This window comes from Typopeltis vanoorti, chromosome 16 (assembly GCF_054136105.1).
Source record: "Typopeltis vanoorti isolate ZY-2024b chromosome 16, IOZ_Tvanoo_1.0, whole genome shotgun sequence".
Classification (NCBI taxonomy): domain Eukaryota; kingdom Metazoa; phylum Arthropoda; class Arachnida; order Uropygi; family Thelyphonidae; genus Typopeltis; species Typopeltis vanoorti.
Window position 1 is genome coordinate 11940065 of NC_143564.1, and position 15587 is coordinate 11955651.

Sequence of the window (15587 nt, forward strand, 5' to 3'; positions counted from 1 at the left end):
CTTATTAGATATAAAAGCAAATTTCCTTTACATTGCCATAAACATAGTGTATTTACTCGAATATAGCTTGCACTTTTTACCCAAAAATTAAAGCTAAAAATTGTGGTGCGAGATATATATGGGGATTTTCGGAAACTAAAGTTTTCAGTTTTTTTCATAAAATACCCACACATATTTCACACTCCGACTGCTATTCCTGTTTCCTGAATAGAGAGTAGTTTCCTTGTGTGCATCCTACCCAAATAGCACCATCTTCTTTCCCATTATTTCAAGCAAAAATTACCAGCAATTTACAAGACTTGAGATACTTAATGAACAATCCTTCACGAATGACTACTGAACAGACAGCTATGGTACTAGGCCAGTAAAGATAGAGCAGCTATGAAGACGTGCATATGATTGGTGCAGTATTAACAAAAGATTGCGCGAGTCAAACATAAAAGCAAGCAGACAATTTTTGAATTGAAATACTAATTCCCTTCAACCAAATTCAATATCTGAAACTGCCATAAAAATATTCACTATATATTTCTTAGTTTTAACACATTTACGAATTTTAACATTTTCTGTTTATTTTTATTGCTGCCTTGCGTTTCAGCTGGGGGACAGATTCCCACACATCTAGTTTTTGGTTAGATACCATGTTTGCCGGTGCAACATATGGTTTTGCTCGAGTCTAAATAGCATAGTTTCTGTGGGAAGGGAACATGCGATTCATTAGTTAATGCCATTTTTATCCAGTTGTCTCTAATGGCACTGTCGAGAAATATATTACACAGACTGCAGATGTCTCTGTACCTTATTCAGTGATTAAATAAAACAACCTGTTTTTACTTCTGTCTGCAGTCACTATTGGTTACTGGGGAGGGCGTGTGGTTTACAATGGGAAATGAGTTACTATCGCCCTGAAACGTGTTTCAACTTTTTTTTTTCCTGTGTGAGGTATATGCAAAACTTTTCAATTTCTTTTTTCAAAAAGTAAAATCAGGGTTGCAAGTTATATGTGAGGGAGAGTTATATTCAAGTAAATACGATGAGTTATTTTTAAAACTGATGGTGACCAGAATCTAGAATTAAATGAACAAAATGCATCATTAGATATAAATTTGAATGAAATAACAAAAATAGAAATTATAAAAACAATAACTCAGATCAAAACAGGTAAAGTACCAGGAGCAGACAACATACCAGGCAATATGCTAAAAGTAAATCCAAAACTTATAGCAGAGATATAATATCCCTTACTAAATGAGATATGGCAGAAAGAAGAGTGGCCTAAGGAATGGAATACTGGATTACTGGTTAAATTACCCAAAAAAGGGAACGTATCTGAATGCAAAAATTAGAATAATTAGTAATTAAAACTACTAGCAAGGACCAGAACTGGCAGGATTTAGAGCCAATACATCATGCACAAACCACATTGCTACTTTACGAATTATCATAGAACAATCGTTGAAATTGCAGGAAAGCTTATATTTAAATTTTATCGATTTTGAACAAGCTTTCAACAGTATAAACAGATCTTCCCTATGGAAATTACTTAGAAATTATGAACTCCCAGAAAAAATAATAAGAATGATTTAAAAAAGTATGAAGATTTTGAAATTAAAGTAATACATGGAAATACCCCCCGGGGTGATTAAGGGTCAAAGCTGTATAACTGAGAGGAGACCTCCACATAGCCTTTAAAGGAATGCAGAGAACTGACCAGGGCTTCTGACCTAATGTCCAATCCTCACCTTCTCGTGGTGCACCCTGTTGGGTATCTACTTTGATATTGAACGAACGAGGATGGGCTAGCAATTTGGGATTTAGCCGACCAAATTGTATTCTTATTGGTTAAACCAAAATAAAAAATGATGGTACAACATGACAAAATTTCATGCCAGCTGGGGCGTCGCCCGGTTAAACAAGGCCCCCGTTGTTTTCGCCAGAGAACCAGGGCGAACAGCGAAAAGTCAGCTACTAGAACAAATCTGAAAACAAACCCCAACTCAACATCACCAGAGTTAAAGATCGGTACTATCAACGTAAGAAGCCTGAATGGCAAAGAAATGGAGCTAGCTGAGGAATTAGATAAGTACCAGATTGACATAATAGGGGTGACTGAAACAAAAAAGACCAACACTGGTGAGATCTTTCTGAGCAATAAATACAAAATGTTATATTCAGGCAATGACAATCAAGGAAAAGAAGGAGTAGCCATAGTATTCAACACAAAATACGAGGCTAATCTTCTTGAATGGCAGTCAGTCTCAAGTAGAGTAATGTGGGCAAATATGAGAATGGGGAACTGGACAATGAGACTTATTTGTGCCTATGGTCCTACAGAAGGTTCTACTAAGGTAGAAGTGGAGGAATTTTTTGATGCTTTAGAAAAAGCAACTGACACAATGAAAAAGGAAAAGTTGGTCCTTGTTGGGGATCTAAATAGCAGAGTAGGAAATGATTGTGAGACATACAAAAATATTTTGGGAAAATTTGGAGAAAAGAGCAAAGCTAATAATAATGGCAAATATCTGTTGGATTTCTGCTCAGGACATGGACTGGTTATTACTAACACCATGTTCCAACATAAAAATGTGCACAAATTCACATGGAAAGAAGAGGCTAGGAATAAGAAAAGTCTCATTGACTATGTTATTGTTGATAGTGATGTTTTCTCCCTGGTGCAGGACACCAGAGTGTACAGAGGATTTGAAATTGGAAGTGATCACTATTTAGTCTTGAGCAGGATAAAATTGAATTTCATATTGAAAAGAAAAACATGCAAGAAAGTTTTAAAGTGAATAAAAGTTGAGCAGCTCTCAGATGTGAACTGTAGACTAAAATACACAAAGATAATCGCGTTGTTGAATAGTGCGATAGAAAGAGCAAAACAGCAGCTAGAGTGCATGAACAAAAGTAGACTGAATGAACCAACCAATAATAAAAGGTATGACAGGAAAAATAGACGTATGAATGTGAACATGAACAAAATGAAGGATAGAGTGCTGTATGGAGACTCGTTAGTACGAGGTGTGTTAGTAGAGGATTTGACAAAATCGTACCAACCTGGTGCGACCATAAAGGACGTAACTGAGTCTATTAGAGAGCAAAAGGAAAGGGTGAAAGAAATGATTGTTGTGGCAGGTACGAATGATTTGAAAGGAGATAAAATGGAAATGATAGAAGACCTGAATGAATTGTTTGAGGTAGCAAAAGAAAAGAGTGAGAGAGTTAGAATGATTAGTCTTTTGCCACGGTATGACAGTGAAATGTTTAAAAGGAGGGCTATAATTGCGAATGACTTTATGCGTGGGTTATGTATGACGAGTAGTGTGGAATTTGCGGATGTGTGGAGTGAGTTTGATGGACGAAAGGATCTATATAAGATGGATGGCTTGCATTTGAATGGTTACGGTGTAAGAAGACTTGAGAAAGTGTTGCTGAATGTAGTGGATGTGCAAATTCGGGGAAACTAGATTTGTTAAGGGGGGTGGAGTAGAGATACAGTCCTTATGGAGGCAGTTGAATGTAAGAATGAATATAATATGCCAGAGCAAATAAGGACAACAAATCTGAGTGGGATAGTTAATATAAGGCATCAAGGTAGGGTTGGGGCTAATGGGGGTCTTAAATTCATGTACACTGATACTAGGAGTATTAGGAACAAGAAGGAAGAGTTTTTGGCCATGGTTGGCACTTCCAGACCACAGGTTATAGGTATTAGTGAAACATGGCTGACTGTAGATGATATAACTAGTGGGATTGAATGTGATGGGTATAGTGTGTTCAGGAATGACAGAGAGAATAAAATGGGGGGAGGAGTATTGTTGATGATAGCTGATGAGCTCCAGCCAAGGAGAATAGAAGTTGAATTGCAGGATAGAGAAAAGAGCACATTTGAGGCCATTTGGTGTGAGATTGTGGCTAGCAGAACTAAATATACAATTGGGTGCTGCTATAGACCAGGTGATGGAAAAGATGGTGGTGACAGTATGCACAAGCAAATAGAAGAAATGGGTGGAAGGAGGGTGATTATTATGTGAGATTTCAACTATGGTCGCATTGATTGGAGTGAGGAGAGGACACACGGGAGGAAGGAACTGGATTTCATGTGGTTATTAAGGGATAACTATCTGCGACAGCATGTAATGGAAAATACTAGGGGTCAGAGAGTGCTTGACCTAGTAATTACATCTGAGGATTTGGCTGTAACAAATATGACCACATTGCCACCGGCAACGTGGTCATATTTGTTAGATTGTGATCATAGACCCTATGATCACAATCGGTGAGAGTGATCATAGGGTCTTAACTTGGGAGGTGGCTAAAGGTGTAGAATTTTCAATTAAGACAGGGTACATGTGGAATTATCAGGCTGGAAAGTATGACAAGCTTAGGAGTTTGATTGGTTCAGTGCCATGGCATGTACAACTGCAAGGACTAGAAGTTGATAGTGCATGGGAGGTAGTTAAGAAGTGCTTGCATGAAGCAATGGCTGACTGTATACCCAGAGTCCGAATAATAAATCAAGTAGGGGTTAAATGGATGAATAACACCATTAAGCTCGAGTTGCAAAAAAAGAAACAACTATGGAGGGAATTTAAGGAGAAGGGTGACCGGCAGGCACATGAACGGTATAAAGCGCAGGCCAGAAGGGTGACGAGTGTGGTAAGAAAAGCAAAAAAGGATTACGAAAGAACATTGGCCATGCAGGCTAAAGAGAATCCTAAACAGTTTTTTAGATATGTAGCAAGTAAAAGGAAAAATGTACATGGCAGATTGATTTTAAAGAATGCCGATGGTAGGGAGGTAACTGAATCAGTTGAGATAGTTGAGTTACTGAGTGAGCACTTTGCAAAAGTATATCATCCAGGTGGTGACATTGCAGAAACGAATAAACCAGTAGATTATACGGGAATTGTGGTTAATGAAGTGGAGGTGAGTAGTCTATTGCATAACCTCAATGTCAATACATCTGTGGGATTGGATGGTATACCAGCTCGTGTTGTACGAGAAGCAGCTAATGAATTGTCAGTACCCTTGACCATTTTGTTTAATTTGAGTCTCGGGTCTGGGTTAGTCCCGAGCGGGTGGAAAGAGGGGAAAATAGTTCCACTGCATAAAGGTGGTTCCAAGACTGCTGTTGTAAATTACCGACCGATTAGCATATCAGGAATCATTGTCAAGGTCTTAGAGAAATTAGTCAAGAAAAGAATACAGGATTGGATAGATGAAAATGGGATATTGTATGGGGGACAACATGGTTTTGTGAAGGGTAGATCATGCCCCAGTAACTTGCTCACGTTTTATAACACAGTGACAGCTGAACTGGATAGGGGTAATGGGTTTACAGTGATACTACTGGACCTTGCCAAGGCCTTTGATAGGATACCACATGGAACATTAATCAGTAAACTGGAGCAGATGGGTATAGATATAGGGTTGGTGAGATGGATAAGAGGGTGGTTGAAGGAGAGATATCAAAGAGTGGTTTATTCAGGAGTGGAGTCTAAAAGACGTCTTGTGACTAGTGGAGTGCCGCAGGGCTCTGTTCTTGGACCACTGCTTTTCAATTTGTTCATCAATGATATTGGAAAGGATCTGAGAGGAAGTGTTCACCTGTTTGCTGATGATGCAAAGTTGGGTAGAGCAATTGTGAGTGCACAGGATGTCAAAATTTTACAGGATGATTTGGATAGTTTGGAGAACTGGGCTAGGAAAAATGGATGTCAGTTTAATGTGGCAAAGTGTAAGGTTATGCATTTTGGGGTGAAAAGAATAGCAGCAGTATATCGCATTGGTGGAACAGTACTCCAGGAGATTGATGAGGCCAGGGATTTGGGAATGTTGGTGAATAGGGAGTTGAAGTTTAGGGGGCACATTGCAAAAGTGACTAAATCAGCTCATCAAATCACTTGTTTGCTGAAAAATACTTTAACATGCAGAGATGAACAAGTTGTTCCTCTGTATCGAGCCTTGATAAGACCCCATCTGGACTTCTGTGCCCAGCTATGGGCACCAGGGTTTCTTCGTGATGGGGAGGAAGTGGAGAGGGTCCAGAGACGAGTGACCAAGATGATAGCAGGTCTGTGGAATGAACCTTATGAGAATAGGTTGAAGATTTGTGGGTTGCAGAAATTGGACGATAGGCGAAGGAAGGGTGATATGATTGAGACATTCAAATTACTGAAGGGTTTTTATAAGATTGATCCAGAAGATATTTTTGAAAATATGACTGGTGGTGGGAGGACTAGGGGCCATGCATGGAAGCTGGGAAAGAGCGTGGTTGACAAGGGTGTTAGAGCTAGGTTCTTTACTTGGAGAGTGGTAAATGAGTGGAATAAGCTTCCAGAGTCTGTTGTGGGTGCTACGACCGTGAATGAGTTCAAGGCAAGGTATGATAGATACTGTGTGAATGTTGAATAGTTGTTCTTGACATGATGTTAGGGCCTCCCTCGATGAGTCTGTCGACTCCTTGGAGTTTCCCGGAACAATAATAATAATAATTATTGAAGAAAAAATGAAAGAGTTTGAGAACAGGAATCAAACCTTGGAGATTCAGTGGCAAACTCTGAAGAAAACATTGATTGATTCTGACAGAGAGGCATGTGGTGAGGTTGTGTGCAAGGATAAAAAAATCAGAACTCCCTGGTGGACACAGGAAGTTAAAGAGCCAGTGAAGGAAAAGAAGAAAGCATATCAAAAGTTCCTGGCAAATAAGTCACCTTTTACTCTTACAGAATACAGAGACAAATGTAAGAAAGCTAAACAGTGTGTAAAACTAGCTAAACAAAAGTCATGGGAGGACTTTGGCAAGAATATAGAAAATAAATATCAAGAATGTGGCAAAATATTCTGGACGTTGTTGAAGAAGCTTACAAATGGAGGAAAGAGTGCTGTAAAAGGAATTAGAGATGATAAAGGTGACATGAAAACAGGAGAAAAAGATATCCTTGAAGTATGGAGTAATTACTTTGAAAAACTGCTAAATGAAACAAGCAGTGATGACAGCACAGTGATAAAAAACACTCACCAGGCATGCAGTCAGGATTACATATCCATACTTGAAGTAGAAAAAGCCATCAAAGGCCTTGAAATGTGGAAAGGCAGCAGGAGTAGATGATATTCGACCAGAAATGCTGAAGCATGGTGGTATGAGAGTCTTACAGTGGCTGCACTGCATAGTTCAGAAATCCTGGACAGAGGGATGAATTCCTGATGATTGGAGTAGAGCTCTCATAGTACCCATGTATAAAAAGGGAAATAAAACTGAATGTGAGAATTACAGAGGTATTTCCCTACTGAGTGTTCCTGGCAAGATCTATGCAAGTATACTTGAGAAACGGTTGAGAAGAATTGTGGAAGAAAAGCTTGGTGAAGAACAAGCTGGATTCAGGCCAAATAGAGGCTGTCAGGATCAGATCTTCACTTTACGACAAATAGTCGAGAAAGCATGGGAATATAACAAAGATCTGTATTTAAGTTTTGTCGATTTGGAAAAGGCATATGACAAGGTGCCAAGAGAGAAGCTATTCAATACGCTACAGTTATATGGTGTCAATGGGGCATTATATCAAGCAATACTTAGTCTTTATTTGAGTTGTAAGTCAGCAGTTAGAATTGTAGTACAGGAAGATGGTTTAATGTTAAATCTGGTGTGAGATAAGGATGTACATTATCCCCTCTGTTATTCATTATCTATATGGATCACATTATGAAGGAATGTGGTATTAAACCTGATATCAAAATTGGAGATGTTAATGTCAGCTCATTGCTTTATGCGGATGATGTTATACTTCTAAATAAATCCGCTACAAGTCTGCAAGATTCTCTGACTAAATTGAATAGCTGTTGTAATAGATATGGTATGAAGGTCAGCAATAAAAAGACAAAGACAATGAAAATAGGCAGAATCATTGAAAATGTCAACTGTGTTGTGAATGGAGAACCTATGGAACAAGTAAAACATTTCAGCTACTTTGGCACGATTTTTACTGAAGATGGTAAATTAAATATAGAAATAGACAACAGAATCAGCAAAGCTGGTATGGTGGGAAGTCAATTGAATAAATTCATATGGAATAAGAAAGAAATTAGTCGGAACACTAAATTAGCTGTATACAGTCAAACCAGTTTTAACTTATGGATCTGAGAGCTGGGTCAGAAATAAAACACTTGACCAAAGACTAGAGACTGCAGATATGAGAGTCCTGAGAAAGATCAGAGGCGTGAACAGATGGCCTCAATGGCAATATCATATTAAAAATGAGGATATTAGGAAAGAACTTGACATTGTCAGCATCCAGGAATGTGTTAGCAGAGCTAATCTCAGGTGGTATGGTCACTTAAATAGAATGGGAGAGGAAAGATTAGCAAAGCAAATGTTCTCTGCCAGGTTGGCAGGAAAACGACCCAGAGGAAGACCAAGATATAGGTGGATTGATACGGTACAAAGTGCCTTAGACGATAGAAATATAAGATCTGATAATGTTGGAGTCTTGACAAGTAACAGACTCATTTGGAAAAAAATTGTAGATAGGAAGTTAGTAATGATGTAATTTTTTCATGTAGTACTGTCATATCCTGTACACCCCTTGAGGGTACATGGCAGGAATTTGATGATGATGATGGAAATACCCTCTCAGAACCATTTAAAACAAAGACAGGAGTAAGGCATGGTTGTATACTCTCCCCTACTATGTTTTTAATTGTCATAGATTGGGTGATGAGAAAAGGATCTCATGGAAATACAGGATTACAATGCTTCAAAACCAACTCGACGATATAGATTTTGCAGATGATATCTCCTTACTTTCACAGAAGCATAAAACATATAAAACAAAAAATAACAACACTTGTAGAAACAGCATGTTTAAAACCCCTCATGAATCCTAAGACCAAAAAAGTTGGTCTTAAGATAAATAAAAATAAAACAATGTTGATGAAAATAAATGCAAAGCAAAATAAACAAATCACAATAGAAGAAATACCACTTGAAGAAGTAGAACAATTTATATACCTTGGTTCGATAGTATCAATAAAAGGAAGAACTACTGAAGATATAAATAGAAGGAAACAGCTGGCTTATTCAAGTTTCAACTAACTTAGAAATATTTGGAAAAACAAGAATTTGTCTATAAAGACTAAAATGAGAATATTTAACTCAAATGTAAAGGCAATACTAGTGTATGGATCAGAATCATGGATGTTAAACAAAAAGATAGTTAACAATGTCCAGGTCTTCCTAAACAAGTGTTTAAGAATGATACTGGGAATATATTAGCCAAACAAACATCAAACGAAGAACTATGGCAGAGAACAAACAGAAACCCATGTTGCAACAGATACATTATTATTATTATTATTATTATTATTACGGGCAACTCCAGGGAGTCATTAGACTCATCGAGGGAGGCCCCAAATCATTTTCATCACAACTATTCGACATTCATACAGTATCTATCATACCTCGCCTTAAACTCATTCACTGTCACAGCATCCACCACAGACTCAGGGAGCGCATTCCACTCATTCACTACTCTAAAAGTAAAGAACCCAGCTCTAACACCTTTACTAACCACACTTTTGCCCAGTTTCCATGGATGTCCCCTAGTCCTCCCACAACCAGCCCTGTTCTCAAAAATATCTTCTGAATTAATTTTATAGAAACCCTTCAGTAATTTGAATGTCTCAATCATATCTCCCCTCCTCCGCCTATCAACCAATTTTTGCAACCCACAAATCCTCAACCTGTTCTCATACGGTTCATTCCACAGACCTGCTATCATCTTGGTCACTCGCCTCTGGATCCTCTCCACCTCCTCCCCATCAAGAAGAAACCTAGGTGACCAAATCTGAGCACAGTAGTCGAGATGAGGTCTTATCAAGGCTCGATACAGAGGAACAATAACCTGCTTGTCTCTGCTTGTCAACGTATTCTTCAGCAACCAAGTGATTTGATGAGCTGATTTAGCCACTTTTGCAATGTGTCCCCTAAATTTCAATTCCTTATCCACCAACACTCCTAAATCTCGTGCCTCATCAATTTCCTGGAGCACGGTTCCACCAATGCAGTAAACTGCCTCCCATCTTTTCACCCCAAAATGCATAACCTTACATTTTGCCACATTAAATTGACATCCATTCTCCCTAGCCCAGACCTCCAATCTATCCAAATCATCCTGCAAAATTTTGACGTCATCTGCATTCACTATTGCCCTACCCAACTTTGCATCATCCGCAAACAAATGAACTGTTCCTCTCAGATCCTTTCCTATATCATTTATGAACAAATTAAACAGCAGTGGTCCAAGAACAGATCCTTGTGGTACACCACTAGTCACAGGCAGTCTTGTGGACTCTACTCCTGAGTAAACCACTCTCTGATATCTCTCCGTCAACCACCCTCCTATCAACATGAAAGGAAACGGAGATGGTTGGGGCATGTGTTGAGGAAAGAAGATAAAATAATAGTAAAACAGGATCTAGATTGGAATCCACAGAGTAAAAGAAGATGAGGAAGCCCAAGAGAAACATGGAGAAGAACAATACCGAAAGAAATAACAAATATTAATAAAAACTGGAACCAAATAAAAGGAAGCAAAAAACAGAGTCCGGTGAAAAATGGTGGTGGAAGACCTATGCTCCCAGGTGGAGTGAAGAGGATTAAGTAAGTATTTTTAAAACTATGTGAAATGTATTATCAATATTCAGGATTATGAAGTGTTATCTGAACATGATTAGATTGCATGTGTACCTTTCTCTTTCAAATGAAAAAGATATTAGACAATTTAAAGAATACTGGCCTGAAAAATTTTGCATGATTAAGAAAGATAATAACGCATTATGCATTTTATGTTCTGAATCAGTTGCTTGTAAGACTTCTGTAAAGAGACATTTTGAAACTGTTCATTAAGTAATAAAAGTGAGCAAGAACAGAGAGAATTAATTTCTCGTGAACTGAGCAAGACAAAAAAACAGTCCAATACGTTGATGAAATTTATTTCAGGGAGACCTAGTTCCAACTTAGTTGCTGATAGTTTTGAGGTTTCAAAAGTTATTGCCGAACATGTAAAACCACTCAGTGATGGAGAGTATATTAAAGAAGCATGGCTAGAATGTGCTCCTTTCCTTTTTGACAATCTTTCAGAAAAGGTAAAAATTATTCAGCGCATTAAAGAATTGTCTGTGAGTAGAAAAACAATTAAGGAGAGGATACTTAAGTTGGAAAGGAATACAGCAGAACACTTAAAGATTTGGCTTCACGTAAGTTCTTTTCTATTTGTGTTGATGAGAGCACAGACATTACAAAATATCAGCTAGGCCGGCAACCTTTGCTCGATTTTGGAGGGATGACGAAGTATGCAAAGAGAGGATTAACCTTGTAACACTACCTGAGCGTATCAGTGGGGTTGTAATATATAAAGCAGTTATGAATGAATTATCTATTTGGCAAATTGATATTTCAAAAGTGGTATCCGTCATAACAGATGGTGCGCCCAACATGATTGGTAAGGAAGCAGAATTTGTAAATCTATTTGCAAAATATGGTGGTCAGCTACTGATAGGTTTTCATTGCATCCTACATGAGGAGAATTTATGTGCAAATGCTGGCCTAAAGGAACTTCAAGAAGTGATGGAAACAGTAACCAAGGTTGTTAATTACATTTCTGCACTTGCTTTGAATAAAAGACAATTTCAGAATCTATTGAATGAGGTGGATTCAGTGTATAAAGGACTAATAATGTACAACAATGTTCATTGGCTTAGCCGAGGTCTTGTTCAGAAATGATTTGCTGAATGCCTGGATGAGATAAATCTCTTTTTGACTAATCAACAAATGTGTTATAAAGAAATGTATGACATCATGTGGGTTTGTAAATTGATGTTTTCTGTGGATTTTTGCAAACATTTAAATGACTTGAACCTCAAACTGCAGGACAAGAAAACATCTTCAAATAAACTTGCAGATGTTTTCTTGGATAAATATGGATGATTTTGAAATGCAGTTGATTGATTTTCAAAGTATCTCAATTTGGAGGCAGAAATTTGTTGATCTCAGAGTTGACTTGGAAAATATTGAAAAGGAGCGATTAGAGACAGGAGTAACAGGGAGAATTGTGGAAAAAGAGGTACTAAGAACTTGGAATGCTATTCCCAAAACTTCTGCATGTTTAAAACCCCTTGAAACAGCATTATTATCCATTTTTGCTTCGACATATTCTTGTCAATCATTGTTCTCGGTGATGAACTTTGTTAAGTCTCATAACAGGAGTAGCCTTACAGATGAAAACTAGTAGCGCATGCATATCTCTACAGGTTACAAAATATAAACGTGATATAAATTATCTGTTATTAGTGATGCAGCAACAGCAGAAGTCTCATTGATGCTAAATAAATAAAATGTCCACTATTTTTCTTTCTCTAGTTTTGATTTGATGTTTTCTGCTAAAAATGGTAAAGATTAATTTCTGTTTAATATATTATGTAGGGGTGGGAAGTCAATTGAATAAATTCATATGGAATAAGAGAGAAATTAGTCGGAACACTAAATTAGCTGTATATAAGACAGTGTTCAAACCAGTTTTAACTTATGGATCTGAGAGCTGGGTCAGAAGTAAAACACTTGACCAAAGACTAGAGACCACAGATATGAGAGTCCTGAGAAAGATTATAGGCGTGAACAGATGGCATCAATGGCAATATCATATTAAAAACGGGGATATTAGGAAAGAACTTAACATTGTCAGCATCCAGGAATGCGTTAGCAGAGCTAATCTCAGGTGGTATGGTCACTTAAACAGAATGGGCGAGGAAAGATTAGCAAAACAAGTGTTCTCTGCCAGGTTGGCAGCAAAACGACCCAGAGGAAGACCAAGATATAGGTGGATTGATACAGTACAAAGTGCCTTAGATGATAGAAATATAAGATCTGATAATGTTGGAGTCTTGACAAGCAACAGACTGATTTGGAGGAAAATTGTAGATAGGAAATTAATAATGATGTAATTTTTTTCATGTAGTACTATCATATCCTACACCCCTTGAGGGTACATGGCAGGAATTTGATGATGATGATGATGAATAACAATTTATTTTGCCTGTAATTTTTATGTATTACTCGTAAGGGATTAAGAAGTAATAAAATTATATCTTTAATTTTATTTTCTTTTAATGTGCTTTAGTCAAGTAAAACGATAATGAGATTCTGCACTGCAATATATTGGAAAAACTTGAAAAAACTTATGTCTGATCTTCATAAAAAAAAAAAAAAATTCGGAATTATTGTTTACTCTTGCTGATGTTAAAAATTGCATCTTTAAATTGTGTAGCTTGATATGGCAGTTAGAATTACACTTAAATGCAAATAAAAAATATTCATGCTATCAACAGGGTAGAAGGACTTCTAAGTAAAAATTCCATCACTAATTGTTACATTCATTCAATCTTACATCACTTACAATAATCACTCTTGCAATATTCTTTGATTTTACCATTCTAGTGTGATTTTTGATCATTTGAAAAGGTCTTCCCAATACTTAAAAGACACCAAATAATAATATGTTCCCCAAAACTTCGGTTGGCATGTGAGAAAATTTTGCATCAAAGATTTGGAGATTTTGGCACGCACACTTAAAAATGTTGCCCACCCCGGTCTAGAATTGAGATTTAAACAAATCTATCATACTGCTGCGTGTTTTGGAGTTTACGGCGATCATAGAGCTGCAGCGAAAACGCCCACCAGTCTGACCCGTGATGACGGTGACTAAGCCTCAGATTGTCAGAAATGCTATACGTCTTTTTACAGTATTTTTGGTGTGTATTGAAAAGGGCGGCAAACTCTGAGACTGCCCCAGGCGGCAAAAGCTCTAGCTATGCCACCTCTCTCTCTTCACACCTCTGGCATTTACTCACGAAATGCTTTCGACAAGCACGTTCTCCAGTTTCATTCTCCTTCCATAAATATCTAGTTCTGTGAAGGCCATACATTTTGCACATACTACAGCAAGTGTAATCATGCATGTTAAAATCACTTGCCATTATTTTGCACATCAGTGTCACAAAGAACAATACAGTGTACAAGAAAACAAATATTAAATCTTCGAAAATCAGAAAATTAAGTTAAATTAATTTTGACATTTAAATTAAATTAAATGTCAAAATCCTTTAAATTCTTCTTCATCTTTTGAGTCATCAAACATTTCATTTATAAATTCATCTGTAGGTGTTGCGTCATCAGTGTAGCAGTTGTTGTCATCATGTTTTCCATTTTGTTGTGCACCATCCTCGCCTTCGTATATGACATCATCTTTGGATGATCCATTCATTGAATTACTTATTCCACATTTAAAAATGAGCATTGAATCATTTCAGATGGTATCGAATCCCAAGCTTCTTTAACCCAGCTGGTGACTAGGGTGATCTCAGGCTTCTGAAAATTCCCACCCTTTGTCATCTTCACCAAACCAGATGACATCCATTCTTTACATTTTTGAAGTAAGTGATCTTTAAACGGCTTAATCAAGCTGACATCAAGCAGCTGCAAAACGGAAGTTAGACCACCCGTTATGACTGCTAGGTCTGTATTCAGCTCACGTGGTTTCTCTTTGCTTGCCTCTGTTAAACGCGCCCGAAACATATCCCAGACTAGCATGCTTTGTTGACATAACAAGCTGCCTGGACGTATGTTCCATACTTGATCCAGCCACAATTGTACACCTTCTTCATCCATCCAACCTTTCTGATTGGCACGAACAAAGATGCTTCGGAATTGTCTTCCTTTTAAATATCACTGTCGGCTTTAATTTGGTTCCGTCTGCCATGCATGCTAGAACAACAGTAAAATGCATTTTTTCATGTCCCGTTGTTTTTATGAGGACACTCTTTTCACCGAGTTTACTGTTTGATTCCCAGGAATATCAAAGTATATGGGCATCTCATCCATATTGCCTATTTGGGAAAGTTCATATCCGTGACACTCCTTAATTTTATGATATAGGACTCCACTTTTTCTTCAAGCTGCTTTGGTAACTTCTGCACAATTTTTGTCCAGTGTTGTAATATTAATGCTTTGCGCACCATAAATCTGTTGCACCACCCAGGCGAAGCAAGAAAAGATGAAATACCTGGTGTGTCCTTGAATTTACAATTCTTGAGTTGTAGAGCTCAAAAACGAATTGCATTTCTTGTTACTATAATGCCATCTTGTCATTGCATCAAAATCCATTCATTTAGCTCTTCTTCGAGTTTTCTGAAAAGGATGCTACATCTCCATGACGGGCACGTTTCGTTTTGGGGATTTTTTCAAGACTGTCTTTTTGCTTACGCCAAAGTCTAATATTACTCTCTGCTACACCAAATTCTCTCATAGCAATACTGTTATTATATTCTTCTGCAAACTGCACAACACGTAATTTAAAACCTGCTTCAAAAAATGAACGTTTACGTTTCTGTTGGCTCATTTTCAGGCTAAGTTTGTTTAACGAATAATATTTAAAATGAACTGTGGTTAAACCGATATAACTGTGCTAATATCTTGCCAAGGGAGTGGGATATCAGCACTACTCGCATTACTGGCTTTATGCGCAGATACGATG

General features: G+C 37.6%; 1 protein-coding gene across 11 annotated transcripts in view; it reads right to left on the bottom strand.

The window, feature by feature from the left end:
- Positions 1-15587, bottom strand: part of GABPI (zinc finger DHHC-type palmitoyltransferase GABPI) — a 281497-nt gene that overhangs the window by 27843 nt on the left and 238067 nt on the right. The window lies entirely within an intron of this gene.